Source organism: Pseudorca crassidens, chromosome 16 (assembly GCF_039906515.1).
Source record: "Pseudorca crassidens isolate mPseCra1 chromosome 16, mPseCra1.hap1, whole genome shotgun sequence".
Taxonomy (NCBI): Eukaryota; Metazoa; Chordata; class Mammalia; order Artiodactyla; family Delphinidae; genus Pseudorca; species Pseudorca crassidens.
In genome coordinates this window covers 56871470-56888559 of record NC_090311.1, presented here as the reverse complement: position 1 = coordinate 56888559, position 17090 = coordinate 56871470, and the positions used below count along the sequence as shown (strand labels likewise).

The window sequence follows — 17090 nt, the reverse complement described above, 5'->3', positions numbered from 1 at the left end:
TTAATGACTAGTTAAAGATCATCTGTAATTAACATACTAATTATTATAGAACAGATGGATGTAGATATGTATGTCAGGTTTGTTCTTCTAAACAGGTTAAGTATTCCCCACCTGATGTGTCTCATGCTATTAATTTGTTGAATAAACACTGTTTTCATAGTCAAAAGATCGGTTTCATTCCAGCCTGATTATTCTAGCTATTTCAAATTAGTTTTGTTCAAATTAATGAGATCTTATTAAATTAGAAAGGTGACCCAGATTAGAGATTATAGTCCTGTCATGAATGTCTCTGGGAGTGGAACTCTATCCAGTCTGTGAGCCCTTTTGTCCCTCAGCCCCAGTGTGGGGTTCCTTGGAAGGCTTGCAAACTTCAGGGTTTTACTTGCCCCTTTGGTTTTCACTTTTGGCTACCAACTTGACTTCAGTGTATCTGTTCCCCTGGTTCTTTTCTGTCTCATTTAAACCTATTGCTTTGCCTGAAGCTTCAGTGCCTTTGTGTGTCTTAACTTCCACTGCAATCACTTGTTTGAATCACTGATGCACCGGTGTGTTCTCCGCTTCCCTAGATTCTACTCTCAAGTCATACAGCTTCCCCAGTTGGGCAAGTTTCAGGAGATACCTTTACCTCAGCTTTTCAGCTTGTCTCTGTCTATGGCTTTTCTATCCCCCTAGACTGATGGGAATTTTTGACTTGAAGGTCAGTACTGGGAGACATCTTTTTCTGCTTCAGGAGCTGGCTTTCTCCTAATGTAGATGGTTTTGTTTTTTTTTTTGTTTTTTTTCTGTAATGGATCTCAGGTACATGGAATTGAATTAATCTTAACTCTTGGTTTATGATACACTATCATCAATTGGCCCATTCATGACATTTTTTACTATATGTGTGCATTTACGTATTTTTAATAATTTAAGAATGAATCAACCTAAGAGCTAGAGAGTGAGTAATAACCTATGCTTTTCTACGTGGTCTTCCTCAAGATCATCCTTACCTTGAATTTTGTATTTAATATGCCCTTCCATTTAAAGAAGCTTTTAGCACGCACACATTTATGTACCTAAATAATGTATTGTTTACTATTGGCTATTTTACATTTTTATTTCTAAAAAAAGGATGTCATACAGGATTTTTTTTCTAGGATTTGCTTTTTTAACTCAACATGGTGGTATGAAACTTAGGTTGATGCTTGTAGCTACCATTTGTTCATTTTCAATACTTTATAATATTCCATCATATTAAACTATATAACAGGTTATTTTCCAGAATAAGACTGCTCTGTTGTTTCAAGAATTATTGCATTTTTTGAACAGTGCTACGAGCATCTCCTGGTGCACATGAACTAGGGTTTCTCTTGAAATAGATTGCTGAGCCTTTGGGTTTGCATACCTTCAACTTTACTAAAAAATTCCGAATCATTTTCTCCCCAGTTGTTTCAGTTTTACACTCCCACCAGCAAAAGATAGGAGAGATTCTATGGATACTCCCCTTCTCCGACACTTTCTACTGTCAGACTTCTTATCTTCTAACAATTAAGTGGGTGTAACATGTTATCTCCTAGAGTCTTGATTTGAACTTCCCTGAGTACTTAGGTGACTTTTCCAGAACTGCTATTCTACATTTCCTTTGCTTAGTAGCTCACTTTAAAGCTATATATTTTTTTTGGTTTTTTTTGGTAAAGGACCATTTGCAATTTAGCAGTCAAGATATGATTGATTAGGATATGCTCTGAGGACAGAAGAAAAGTCATTCTTATAATGCAATAGAAAAAGCCTTGGCCTTGAAGCAGGAGACTCATCACATGATCCTGGCTCTGTCAGTGATTCACTGAGTGATTCAGATGAAGACACCATTTTTTTTGGTGTTTCCATTTCCTCATCTGTTAAGGGAGGGTGTGGATCACTAAGGATATGTTCTGGTCTAAGTTTTCTGCCTTCAATAAATCATAGCTAGCATATTGATTCAGGTGTTTATCTTTTTTTGGTTTTTGTCTTTTTTGCTGTACGCGGGCCTCTCACTGTTGTGGCCTCTCCCGTTGTGGAGCATAGGCTCCGGACGCGCAGGCTCAGCGGCCATGGCTCACGGGCCCAGCCGCTCCGCGGCATGTGGGATCTTCCCGGACCGGGGCTCGAACCTGCATCCCCTGCATTGGCAGGCGGACTCTCAACCACTGCGCCACCAGGGAAGCCCCAGGTGTTTATCTTTAAAGCATTTAACATCCATTTTCTCATGTGATCTTTCCAACACCTGAGTGACATAGGCAGAGAAAAGGTGAAATAAAAGCCTACAAAATTTTGCAGAGGTCTACATGGTGTGTGGACACGATGTGACTACGGGGAGGCCAGGAAGTTCATGGAGCCCATATAAACATCTCCCTTCTGGGCTGCCTCGGAACAGAAAATTCCACAATGACTATTTCATTGCTATAGTTCTTACAGGCCTGTGGGTTGGTTAGTCCTGTATTAAAATGCAAATGTCCCTGGAGCGGGTGGGGAGAACCTTTAAGCTCATTATCACCTAAATCTTCCACAGGGATTAATTGATCAGATCCTTTCCCTTCAAACACCTGGTTGGAAAGCAAGCCTGTGGGAATGGACACCTGGCTGATGTGAGGAAGCCCTAAAAGGGAGAAGAATGGTTGTATAGAGAGGTAGAGATGTACCTAGAAAGCCAACCAGGACTCCCTAGGGTTTGGCCAGTTGCTACTCCCCCGGGCTCTTCTCTACCCAGACCCTCAGCATCAAGCTGGTCGAACACAAGGGGTTACCGCTGCATCCTCGGAGGGCAGCATTCTCTAGGAACTAACTGGAATAAAATGTGCAGAAAGGCTGCCAACCAGCAGCGACCTCTCCTGAGCCTGCAAATCATGGCCGAGAGCCAGCCTCCCAGCTCTCTACCCTTCATACTAGATGCCTTTGAGCAGAGCTTTCTCAGCCCTCCTGAGTCCCGGTCCAGTCTATAATATGGCCACTTTGAGGTGTGGGCGGGCCCTGTCCAACGACTGCAGCGGAGACATTTGTGTTGGTGCCTCCCCTGCTTTGTGTGTCATCCAAACAACGCTTTAGAACGTTGGCTCTGGCTCCCCTCACAAAGGGGGCCTGAAGGGTGATGGTTTGTGTGTTTGGGCCTTCTCTGTTTTCCCTCTGTCGCCCACACAGAAATGTGGCCCCTCCACCTCTCCAGTGCCCCCCCCCCCCAAGAATACATGTCTCTACCTCAGCTGACCCTGGCCTCTTAACACGTCAGGATGTGAATAAAATACTATGGCTGTCATAACGCAAGGTGAAGTGAAGTCTTCAAAACCTGTCCATTAAACGGATTTGTGTGTGTGTGTGTCGTTCTCTGCAGCCTCCCTCTGGATACAGCTTGTCTCGGTTCGTGGACAGCCGAGCTGTGGGCCTTTGTCTTTGTTCACTGTTGTGTTTAATTCCCCCCTCATTCATTAATCGTCGCTTTGCCTATTTATACCAGTGGCAAGTGTAGCGAACACACTCAACTCCCCCTTTTGTTTTGGCGGCACCCTTTGTGGGGACCAAGGCAGAGCTAATTATTAACTGCGAAATGACGTTGAAACTCTTCGATCAGCGCCAAATGCTGCATCCACTGAGACACAGTTTTGTGTTCACCTTTAAGAGCTTATGGCCAAGCAACTGGGGTGGCTTTATTTAGCTGTGAGTCCAGAGAAGCAATGCCATCACTCAGATAATTAATAGAGGCGCTCTATTAAAGCTCGGCCGGGCAGCCGGATTCAGGTGCACCGTGTACACCTCTGTACAGCCCAGTGGGGCCTCCAGACCTTATCGGGGCCAAGCAGGGAGGGCACCTTCAAGATGCAGGCCACACAAGCAACTCCAACCTTTCAGTTTATGTTTCCCATAGTTTGAAGACCTTGTTTGTCAGCTTCAAATAACGTTTACATCTTCCAGGCTGACTCTGATTTTCCTTTGCTATTAGACATTTTATGGAACCGACTTTTTAGTTGTAGTTATTTCAGTTTGTTGCAAGGGCACAAGGGTTTGTTACTCTCACTTTCTCAGAGAGATTTTCGCTGACCACCTTTTCTAAAGTAATCCCCTAAGCCCACAACCATCCCCAATCGCCTTCTATCCCATTACCCAGTTTTATTTTTTCCATGGCCATTATTTGCAATAATTTTATTTATGTATGTATTTCTTGTCTGTTTGACTACTGGAAGAATGTAAGCCTCTGTATCCTTAGCACTTAGAATAGTGCCTGGCATGTACCAGGAGCCTGGTAAATATTTGTTGTGTGACTCAGTGAACGAATAAATGAGTGAATGGTTGGAAAGACCTTTTTTTCCAGGAAAGTAATCAGTTAGCCTTCTGTAATCACAGGCACAAGGATCCAACATTCACCCTCTGTCTGATCAACCCTGTCTTCATGACATTAGCATTTCCCACTGTCCTAGAGCTGGTCCTCTGTGTTCCACCCTCTGTCACTGTTACAGAGGATCCGCAAGTCTTAACTTGACTTTTGGATAGACTCAGATCCTTTGGCTTTGTTTCTAGAATGTCCACTCTGTGCTCTCCCCCAACCTGTCCTTTACCTACACATTATTTTTCCATGTGGACAGTTGCTTATTTCTAAGACATCTATTAGATGGTTCTTTGTCACTGAGATGTGGTGCCGCCTTTGTGGTATCTGTAGTTTCCATACATAAGTGGATCTGTTTCTGACTTCTTTATTCTGTCATTGGTCTAGTTTCTATTGCTGAACCAAGTCATACAGTCTTTTTTTTTTTTTGATTGAAGTAGAGTTCATTTGCAATGTTGTGTTAGTTTCAAGTGTACAGCAAAGTGATTCAGTTATCCATATATATATATATTTTTTTCTTTTTCAGATTCTTTTCCATTATAGGTTATTACGAGATATTGAGTACAGGTCACTGTGCTGTACAGTAGGTCCTTGTTGTTTACCTATTATATATATAGTAGCGTGTATATGTTAATCCCAAACTCCTAATTTATCTCTCCCGCACTCCCCCGCTGTCCCCTTGGGTAATCATAAGTTTGTTTTCTATGTCTGTAGGTCAATTTCTGTTCTATAAATAAGTTAATTTGTATAATTTTTTTAGATTCTACATATAACTGTATATGGTATTAGTCTGACTTACTTCACTTAATATGATCATCTCTAGGTCCATCCATGTTGCTGCAAATGGCATTATTTCATTCTTTTTCTATTCCATTGTATATATATACCACATCTTCTTTATCCATTCATCTGATGATGGACATTTAGGTTGCTTTCATGTCTTGGCTGTTGTAAATAGTGCTGCTGTGAACATTGGGGTGCATGTGTCTTTTTGAATTAGAGTTTTCCCTGGATATATGCCCAGGAATGGGATTGCAGGATAATACGGTAGCTCTAGTTTTAGTTTTTTAAGGAGCCTCCATACTGTTCTCCATAGTGGCGGCGCCCATTTACATGCCCACTGAAAGTATAGGAGGGTTCCTTCATTACAGTAGCTTTATAATGTCTTTATATATGTTAGGGTGAATTCCTCTACTTTCTTCTTCTCTAGGAGTAACTTGCCTTTTTCTGGCCCTTTGTTCTTTCATGTAAAATTCAGAACCAACTTATATTTCACTAAAAATCCTATTGGAGTTTTCATTGGAACTACACATAATGTATAGATCAAACTGGGAAGAATTGAATCGTCCCATCTATAAATTCAGAATGTATCTGTATTTATGTAGATTTTTAAAAAAATGTACAACTTGATGACATTTATATTCACAGACTTGTATAACCATCATCACTATCTAATTTTAGAACATTTTTACCACCCCAGTAGGAAACCTTGTACCCATTAGCAGTCTCTTCTCATTCCTCCTTCCTGCCAGCAGCTGATGCATACTAATCTCCTTTCTGTCTCTATGGATTTGCCTATCCTGGACATTTCATATAAATATTTGGTCTTTTGTGACTAGCTTCTTTCATATCACGTGTTTTCAGGATTTATCCATATTGTGTCATATATCAGTACTTCATGATTTTTCATGACTAAATAATATTCCATTGTATGGAACTTCTATTTTGTTCATTCATCAGTTGATACTTGGGTTGTTTCCATTTTTTGGCTATTATGAACAATGCTGCTATAAACATTCCTATAATTAGTTTTTCTTTAAGTACTTACATTTTGTTGATGTTGTAAACTATATACTTTGAACTGCATTTTTTTTGTTTCTTGCTGATGTATAAAAAATCAATTGACTTTTGTGTTGATCTTAATATACAATATCCTAACTGAACTTTTATTTGTTTTCTGAGTAGATAGTTATTTATCAAAAAATTAGAGGTTTGTTTCTTCCTTTCAATTCCTTATAGTTTTCTTTTTCTTGTATTATCACACTGTATAGGGCCTCCAGTGCAATGTAGTAGTGGTAAGAGAGGGGCATTTTGTTTTTAGTTTTTTTGAGATATAATTCACAAAAAAATTCTTATAACATAAAGGTCACTATTTTAAAGTGTCAAATTCTTTGGCTTTTAGTATAATTACAAGTTTGTATAACTATCACCACTATTAAATTCTAGAAAATTTACATTATCCCAAAAAGCAACCCCATAACCATTTGCATTCACTCCCCAATTTCCCCCTTCCTTCAGACCCTGACAACTTATAATCTGCTTTCTGTCTCTATCAATTTGCCTTTTCTAGGCATTTAACAAAGATGGAATCATACAGTATTTATCCTTTTGTGTCACACTTCTTTCACTTAGCATAATGTTTTCAAGGTTTATCCATGTTTTATCATGAATCAGAACTTTATTACTTTTTATGGCCAAATAATATTCCATTGTATAGATATACCATATTTGTTTAGCCATAATTCAGTTGATGGACATTTTGGTTATTTCCACTTTTTGGCTATTAAAAATAATGCTGCTATGAATATTTTTGTGTAAGTTTTTGTATGAATATGTTTTCCATTCTCTTGGGTATACACTTAAGAATGGAATTTCTGTGTTATATGTTAACTCTATGTCCACTTTTTTGAGGAACTGCAAAATTATTTTCCACAGAGGCAGCACCATTTTATATTCCCGCTAGCAATGTATGAGAGTTTCAGTTTCTCCACATCCTTGCCAATATTTGTTATTTTTCATTTCTTAAACTCATTTTGGTTTTTATTTTTATTTCTCTAATGACTAATGATATTATCTTTTCATTTGCTTATTGGTCATTGTATATAGTATTTAGATAACTATTCAAATCCTTTGCACATTTTTAAATTGAATTATTTATATTTTTGCTGTTGAGTTATGAGTTCTTCATATATTCTGGATATTAAACCTTTATGAAATACATGATTTGCAAAAATTTTCCCCCATTCTAGAGGTTGTATTTGCACTTTCTTGATAGTATCCTTTTTGTAAAAGTTTTCAATTTTGTTGCCATCCAATTTATCAATTTTTTCTTTCCTTCTTTGTGCTTTTGGTGTCATATCCAAGAAACCATTGCCTAATCCAAGGTCATAAAGACTTACGCCTATGTGTCCTTCTAAAAGTTTTGTAGTTTTAGCTCTTATATTTAAGTCTTTGATCCATTTTGAGTTAATTTTTGTATATGGTGTGCATTGGGGGTCAAATTCATTCTTTTGCATGTGGATATCCAGTTGTCCCAGCACTATATGTTTAAAAGACTAGAGAGTAGGCATTCTTTTTTTTTTTTTTTTTTTTTGCGCTACGCAGGCCTCTCACTGTTGTGGCCTCTCCCGTTGTGGAGCGCAGGCTCAGTGGCCATGGCTCACAGGTCCAGCCGCTCTGCAGCATGTGGGATCTTCCCAGACCAGGGCACGAACCCGTGTCCCCTGCATCGGCAAGCGGACTCTCAACCACTGGGCCACCAGGGAAGCCCAAGGCTTCTTTTTTATCTTAAAGAACCTGGTGCCTGAAAGCTTCTGAAACACTGGGTTAATTAGGATATATTTTCAGTATCAGCCAAATAGAACTTCATTTCTCTCTTACAGTATGGTCCAGACATAGCAAGGCAGAACTGATACAGTGGTTCTACCATGGCAGGGGCCCAATTCCTTCAGGTTTATTCATGTACTGTACTTACAGTCTTTGTGGTGAAGAAGAGTACCTCCCTACAGCTATATTCCAGTCAGAAAAGATGGGAAAAGAAGGAGAGAGTAGCATGTTCATCCCCTTTAAGGGTATTGCCTAGGAGATATATAAAATTCTTCTGCTCTAAGTCCATTTGCTAGAACTTATTCACTTGACTTCACCTATCATCTAAAACCTGGCATTTCTCTTACTAGAGAAGTTGTTCTGAATAATATTTTGTTAAATAAATGAGAAAAGCTAAGTCAAAAGAAGACAATATGGAAATAGATTACCCTTGATCAAGATCATCAGGTCCAAGTCTTTGGTGATCTTTAAGGAAAAGAACATGGACTGGGTTCTCCAGAGAGTCATGAACTCATATTTAAGGGATGTGTCACTGTCGGGTGCTCGTAGTTTTCCATCGGTAACCTGAAATATAGGATGGAATGGACATGTCTTAAATCTCTCATCTCTTCTCCCTAAGGGCTATCAGAAGAGGTGCTTCTATCACCTAAGAGGAGGGATCATCAGTTGCTTATTCTGCCTAAGGGCAGACTTCCCACTTACCTGAAAGCTACATTACAGAAGAAATATATTAGTATAGTAGACACTACCTGTATTCACCAATATCTGTTGTTTTTTTTTTTTTTTCTTTTCTGAGCTGAGGTGTGAAAAGATCCTGTGCAACTTTTCAGTTACTCTTCTTCCCAGCTGAGGTCATCTTGGAGGACACCTTGTGTTTTGCTGTGGTGTAGTCACAACATCAAAGTAACTGGATTACTAGACAGCTGCCCTGGACAGTCACTCAGACCCACAGATGATACTGTTTTTTTATGCTGTGGTGCTCAGATTTTGGGATTTCCTAGTCTATTCTGACTGTTTCGTTTAGCAAGTATTTTTCAGCCTCTAGGTATGAACAGGAACAAAGCTGTCAATTATGGAGTCCTGGAATGCATTGAAATAGGAAATGTCTCTGCTCAGATACCTTATAATGTAGCTAAACTGTCCAATTATAGCAATGTAAGGATAATCGTAAGCCAAGTCTAATATAGAACTGTGTTCTTAAAAGAGTGATTACTGTTGGATGTGATTTATCTGGGAAGACTTCCTCTAAGAGGGGGAAAAAAAATCACTTTCTCCATCTGTGCTGGAGGAAAGTAACTCAAACATAGTCAGGAAAAGTGGATTTATACAACGTAAATGGCTAAACCTGACAGCCTCTGGCTGATTGAAAGTGTCAGTGTTATCATGCTTAGGTCAATGGGGCCTTTTAATTTCTTGTCGGAGTTGTTCCTCCCAGAAAGCACAGCAACCAGCCTTCTCTAAGGGCTCAGAAGCCCTGGAGGCCCTCTTTGGGCCCCAGTAGCTTGCAGCAAGCTCATGGGTGTTGGGAACTCATAGTTATGCATTTCATTTCTCTTATATGGACAAAACAGATTGTTCCCTTCCTGAATCAAAGTGAGCTGAAGACCTTTCCCACTTCTTCCTGCTAAACTTCTTTATTTCTTGTATAAAGAAAGCCTTCTAAACCAGGCCCTGGTGTCCTCTCCCTTCCTACAGACTAATGGTAGGTCTAGACTCTAGTCATGACTTTCTGTAAACCACCTTCAATCATTATGTGTATTTTTAGGTGTCTGTTCTATATACTTCTCCAAATTTAAAGCCAGGAAGTACATGGTCCTGTGTTTTATAGCTTGAGTCCTTAGCTCAGGGTCTTGCAAAATGAAAGCTGATATTATTTTTTAAAGAGGTAGTGCTACTAAGAAGTAATAGAAGACATCATTAGAAATGGCAAAATCATTAACACGTCACCACCATTAATATTACTAAGGATGCAACCGTTTTCAAAAATAGATTCAGTGATACTCATTGAGTATCAAAGCTGCAAGAAACCTTGAAGATTGTGTTGAAATCTCATCTACTGCCATTGGATGTACATTAAAAATGTTATTACTCCCAGTAATCCAGCAATTCCCACATACAGCTGTATGTCCTAAAGAATCTTGCATATATGCATAAGGTGACATTTATAAGGTCCATTATAACACTGTTCTGTGGAAAATTGGAAACAAAATAGATGTCCATTAATAGGGGATTAGATAAGATGCAGTCTATTCATGAGGTGGAATTCTAGACAGGAGTTAAAATGGATCAATGGGAAGAGATCTTAAAGTCACATGGTAAATAGGAAATATATAAGTATCTTGCCATTTATTATCAAAACAATAATCTTGTTTCTGGATAAGCATACATGGTGAAAACTTTAAAAATTAATTTCTGTACTTTATATTTTAATTTGGAAAAATATATTTTAAACCCTTTATGCTAAAACTAAAATAACCATCTAACATTCTTATTTTCACATGAAGCAACTGACATCAAGAATTGTGCTGGCTGTGTGGACAGTGTTTGGGCCCTACTTTGAATAAAACAAATGTTAAAAATTTTCTGAGATTATCAGGGATGAAACTATAGTTTCATCATCAATAAATTGGTGGTAACACTGACGAAATATTTGATATCAGAAATTGTAACTTTTATAGGTGTCATAATGATGTTGTGGTTATATGTCTAAAATTTAGAAGTCCGTATCTCTTAGAGATACCTAGCCATATATATGGAAGAAATTGTATGATATCTGGGATTTGTTAAAAAGAAATCTGCTTGAGAGAAAAGCAAATGGATGGAGGTGGGTATAGTGGAAATAAGATTAGCTGTGTGTTTACTTATGGATACTTGCAGGTTCATTATACTGTAGTCCCTATACTTATGAATACAAATATTTTTGGAAATGCCCCAAATAAAAAGTTTTAAATATCAGCCTTAAAAACAAAACTAGGTTCTAGAACCAGTACTTTTCTTCATAATGCATCCCACTGAGAGCATAAATAGTTGGACTCCCTTGATTATTCAGAATAAGCAAGGGTACCTAAGCAGGTTTTATGGAAAATGATTTTGTTGCTAGAGAAAGTTTCACACAGAGAGTGATGTTTATATATCAAAAGTAATTCAAAGTTGAGCCATCAGTTCTAGTTGAGGAATATTTGGGATTTCTCCTTCTTTCCAAACATGCCACAGTAACAAAGCCACGTGACTGAGTGTGTGGGGCCTGAAATATCTGTAGGCAACCACGGAGGGGTGGGAGGTTCCTCATTCCAACTTTATGATGTCCTGAGAAACCGTTGTGATAAGAGAAAAGGCTAAAAAAATAAATGAGAGATAACTGAGATAATGGAAAAAACAGAGGGAAACAAGACAACGCTCCACTCTTTGGCTTGAGAAATTTATTATGCCAAGGAAGATAAATTGGAGAAACATGAAAAGGGAAGGAGATCTTGTCTCTCTGCGTCATGTATTTCTCTTTAAGTGAATGAGCAATAATACAGAAATAAAAGAGTTCAAAACAGAGCTGTGTGCTCAGCCATGTTCATGTCCAACTAATGATTTTCAACTTTGGCAGAAGCCTCATGTGTTGTACTTGAGCAGTTTTCTTGATTTTGAATTATATCTGTAATTCATCCTGATCAGAATGTAGCTGGGGAGCCAGCAACCGTTTGCCAGTCAGAAATGAGAATGCCGGTCATATGCTGACACCAGGCTTCTTTCTACACATCAGAAATGCCTATGGTGTCATCAGTTTGGACAGCTTTGGGAAACAAACAAACAAAACTTGTGAAATCAGTTGCTTGGAGTAATCTTGGCCAATAAATTGTCATATTACATATTTTCTTTTCCTACCAGGCTGTTCTGGTATTAGAAAGACACAGTCCAAGATCGTCAAACTAAAATACATGCAACAAATGATGATGGACGGGGGGGGGGTGCTGATGAGGCCAGGGGTCTGTAAGTGTCCACCTGTCCTTCTTGCCTTATCTTTTTTTTTTAAAAAAAAAAGACTTTATATTTTAGAGCAGTGTTAGGTTCACAGAAAAATTGAGCAGAAGTTATAGAGAGTTCCCTGGTACCCCAAAGTCCACAGTTTACATTAGAGTTCACTGTTGTACATGCTATGAGTTTAGACAAATGTATAATGACATGTGTCCATCATTATAACAGACAGATATATTTAACAGATATTTTCTTATTTTACACAGTCATCTGTAATTCCCTTTGTCACTAAATATCTGTTTAGGTCCATGTCGACCCACCTTACATTTTGATAACATTATAGAATCTCATGAACATCTGTACTTTAATTAGAAATACTTTATTGATAGACATTTAGTTTTTTCGTCTACATATTTTATCACAAAAAGGGTACAGTAAATATTCTTGCTCATATATATTGCCATTTCATGTACAAAGTTCTGGAGATCATATGTATAACGTTTAGTAGTACAGTAAAAAGATCACTGTCTTTAGAACCATAAACATTTTTCTTTCAATTACAGTTACATCATTTGCAATTTAAACAACTTTGACCAAGTGAAACTATAGTTTCATCATCAATAAATTGGTGGTAATGATAATCTCTTCACAGGATTCTGAAGATAGAATGACGCATATAAAGTTTATTTTATATTTTTTCTATTTTTATTTATTTTTTAACATCTTTATTGGAGTATAATTGCTTTACACCTTTTAACGGGACAGAGGAAGATGAAGGGGAATGAGATAGGACCAGAGTTGGTGCCTTAGAAGATTTAACTCAAGAGCCCTTGCTGTTGCCAGTGCCTCTCAGTGAAGGCCACGGGAGGAAAATCAGATTCCAGCACTCTCTGTTTTTAAATAGCAGCTGAGTTTTAGTTCAAGATTCAGAGAGCTTACTTTTTTTAGGGCGTAAAAATATTCTTCGATAACAACGTGTACAGTCTTGGCTCACTGTTTCTTTGACTTTACTTCTAAATAACCCCAGCTGACAGGTCATTCCTGTCAGTCAGTCACATGTGGGTTTTCTTAAGTTGAAGCTAATAACCCAGAATGTTTGTCAGTCCTGTGTGTGTTGCTTATGTGTCCTTAAGCTTTGTTAAGGTACTCAGTGTTGTGGTGTGTACTTTGGGATAGAACTAAATTGTTGTGGGATGATGATTTCAAGAAACAGCCTTTTATAAGGACAAGTTGTTTGTTTAGGAAGGTAGATAGATATGTAGGTAGGTAGGTAGGTAAGTGGATGGATGGATGGGGGCAGGGAGGGAGGAAAAAAGGGAGGGAAAGAATGGAGGGAGGGAAGGAGGGAGGGAGAGGGAAAAGAGATAGAAAGAGAAGGGGCAGGATCACCAGCAGCGTCAGACAAGCCCATGGGTTCCAATCTGGACCCACCATTCACTAGCCCTGTGAATTTGGGCAGTTTATTTAACAAACCTCTTTGAGCCTCAAGTTACTTATGTAGACAATGCAGATAGTAATATCTGGCTTGCTGGGTTGTTATGAGGATTATAGGTAACGGTACTTTTGTTAAACATAAGAAAATGAAAGGGAAGGATAATGTATTTTTAAAATGAAAAACTTTCCCCCAAAGCAAATATGTTCATAGTTCTGTCATTGTAATTCCAGGTTTTAGTTTTATGAGAAAGTTCAGAAAAGGCCAAAAGACAGTTCCCCAGTCCCAAATAAACACATGGGAAATTATGTTAATAACAAACTGTGAGTTTCTTGTAACAGTAGTGACATTATTGGAACATAAATGGCAGCCCAGTCAGCATCTCCTTGTAACTATATCAAAGAAAGACAGTTGTAGCTTTGTTCTCGCTTGGGGTTTAGCTGCTTGTTGATGGATATTATCATTTTTAACGTCAGTAAATAATGCGATGTCAGATAAATGGCCTATTTCCTTTCTGTGGATAAGGCTCATTTATCTTTAGGGAGCTTGAGTGAGTAGAGAAATCTGAGCAGGACCAAGGGTTTCTGAATAGGCAGGATGGGAAATATCTTATTAACCCTACTTAATGTGAGTCCCAGCCAGTTGGGTTCAATTCTAAATGTATGTCTGATAAATCAATGAAAGTGTGTGCTTTTACCATTGACTGTGTCTTACTGATTGGAGAGAAACAGAAAGTAAACATTTTTTTCAAGTTGAAGAAAATGATACTGCACATGAAGCATACTGCACAATTAGTATCTAGAAGACGTCTTTCCGTAAAACGCACACCTGGCTTAACCAAATCTATCGCTAGTTTGAGAAATCATAATGGTATAAAATTAAAGATCAGAAAGATGTTTTTTTTTTTTTTTAAGATGTTGGGGGTAGGAGTTTGTTCATTTATTTATTTTTGCTGTGTTGCGTCTTTGTTTCTGTACGAGGGCTTTCTCTAGTGGCAAGCGGGGGCCACTCTTCATCGCGGTGCGCGGGCCTCTCACCATGGCGGCCTCTCTTGTTGCGGAGCACAGGCTCCAGACGTGCAGGCTCAGTAGTTGTGGCTCACGGACCTAGTTGCTCTGCGACATGTGGGATCCTCCCAGACCAGGGCTCGAACCCGTGTCCCCTGCATTAGCAGGCAGATTCTCAACCACTGCACCACCAGGGAAGCCCAGAAAGATGTGTTTTAATTGACTTTACTGTTAATAGCTTTGGGGATCACAAAAATAAGAAATATAGTAGTGTTAAAGAAGTTCTGGAATCATAAGAGATTCTCATGATTTTGATTCCCGGGCCAAAGTGTCTGATTCCTCCTTACGATAACCACTGAAAAGCCCATATGTTTTATTTCTGAGGATTACTCTCATGAACCCATTGTCTCTGTTTTGTTATGTAAATGACTATACATTTAGCTAAAGCCATGGGAATGCCATCTTCTGTGATGGGAGATTTAGTGAAGGCAAAATGAGGACCCTTCGCTTTTCTGGAGACTATCAAATAGGGTGACAGTCATCCCGATGAGTTTTTCTTAATGCAGTAAAGATCACTTTGGGGCATTTCCTTAAAAATCCCTCTAGAGCTTTCTAGGGCCATTCATGGAATCTCAGAGAACCAAGGCTGGGTGTTTCTCTAGAGATCACTTAATGCAAATATCTAATTTTTTTTGTAATGAGAAATCAGAGGTAAGGAATTTGCTCTAGGTCACAAGGTGAGTTTGCAGCGTAGGAGACTGAATACAGAGACTCTTTGTCTTTACTAAGATTTATCTTTTGTCAGATATTGAAATGTCTGCTAATGATTTGATGATTTAAAATCTGTTTGAAAATTTTACAGATTTATTTTTGTCAATTTCATCAACTTGTAGAGTTGGCAGGGAGGGTAGGGTGGGTATCTGTTTTACTCTCCAATGAGTAGTGTCCACAAAGACAGTCTGTCCACCTGTTTATCTCGAATAGGGGTCAGCAAACTAAAGCCCATGGGCCAGATATGACTAGTGGCCTGTTTTTGTACATCTGAGCTAAGAATGGTTTTTATATTTTTTTAAGATTGTTTAAAAAAATAGAAAAGAAGAACATGTGGTGAAGACTATGTGTGGCCCAGAAAGCCTCAGGTATTTACTCTCTGGCCCTTTACAGAAAAGTTTTGCTGATCCCTGCCTAGAATATTCAGGGAACGAGGCTCTGTGACCTTCCTTGTAGGTAACACAATACTTTTTTGTTTTGTTATTTTATATTTTTAAAATTAGCATCACAGATTGCAGGAAAATAGAGGACCTAATTTGAAAGGGTACCTATTTAGGGTAGATAGAAAAAACTTAAGGAAAAGTTTTTTGACCTCAGGAATAATCCACCTGCTTTATGAATTATAAATTAAATACCGAGCTGAAACATGCTCAAATGTCTCTCTCTTCTTCCACAAAATTTTGCTGACTTTTTAGCCACAGGATTTTGAATTATACAGTTTCTCACCAAACCACATCCATTTCCTGAACCACCTCAAAATAGTTTGTGCTCCAGGAAAATCTGGTTAGGGAGTTCATGTACCACATTACTGGGAACCCATCTGGGTCATGCTGGGTTTCCCGTGTCGATTAGGATACCATGTTTTGGTGCCTGTACAGAAAATGTGCCTACGGGTAGAATTATGTGCTGAAATCCTCGTGACTTTGGTTTCCCGAGCTAGGCATTGGCTGTCTTCAGCTTCCTTGCCTTCCTTCCTTCTTTAGTGTTTTGAACAACTTTGTTCAAATGTAATCATTGTTCTGGAACTTGGTGAACTTGACGATTATATTTGGCAGTTTGGGTTTTTTTACAGAGTTTTTAACACATTTATTTGGACTGAAACTGGAAAAACAACATCAGAAATTCCTTTAGGAAAGGATAAAAGACAATTATTAAGGCACAGAAAAATATTCACCTATGTATCTCTTACTGTAATGATGTTTTACTAAAAAAATTTATTGTAGCTTTGCACAGTGGCAGTATCATAGCCAATGAGGTTTATCCGAGGCATGATTATTGCTAATCAGCTTAATCAGAAACTTTGGAAAATTGTAAAGCACTATAGAATTTAAAGAATTTTTCATTCAATAAAAAAAAAATTCAGTGTAAAGTGACCAGATCTATTTCCATATCCTTCATCCCCACATTCTTCTCCTTCACATTCTTAAATTTAGATCTTAGTTTATAACATTGGTTTTGGAATTCTATGCATTCCACGAGATTCACTGTTTCTTCTTGGAGCCAAGACATAATGTAGAAAAAAACTGAAATTATAAAGGCATTCATGATAGAGATGTTTTATGAATTGTGAATGACAAGGTAGGGAGGAAAGAAAGAAATACCAGAAGGGAAAAATAAAACGTATCACAGAAGCCGCATTATATGGGAAGTTAAGAACTATTGATAACCCATCTCCCATTCCTTAGAGTAGCTCCCTCCAGCCTGCACCATAGTAATCCTAAAATTATTGTCAGGAAAATTTGGTCCAGGTACTGCAATTGGATAAAATCTGTTGCTGATATGATTCTTTGGCATAAAACTAGATCTTGTTGCTACAACTAGCCATTCCTCACTGTTTTCAGTTCCCAGAATAATTCGGCTCAAGGAAGTATTGACATTTATGTCTGAATCCATTCATTCTGTGAGAGGAATTTCTTTAATCCTCTTTCAGCCACAGTCTTTGGAGCCCCTGAAGTGTTCTTCCCCTCACCGATGGAAATGG

General features: G+C 38.3%; 1 protein-coding gene and 1 pseudogene across 3 annotated transcripts in view; both read left to right on the top strand.

Annotated features, from left to right (window-relative positions):
• The window catches only part of LRMDA (leucine rich melanocyte differentiation associated), a 1270435-nt gene that overhangs the window by 861280 nt on the left and 392065 nt on the right, over positions 1-17090 (top strand). The gene's annotated exons all lie outside the window — the stretch shown is intronic.
• On the top strand, positions 16331-16462 carry LOC137209513 (U4 spliceosomal RNA; annotated as a pseudogene).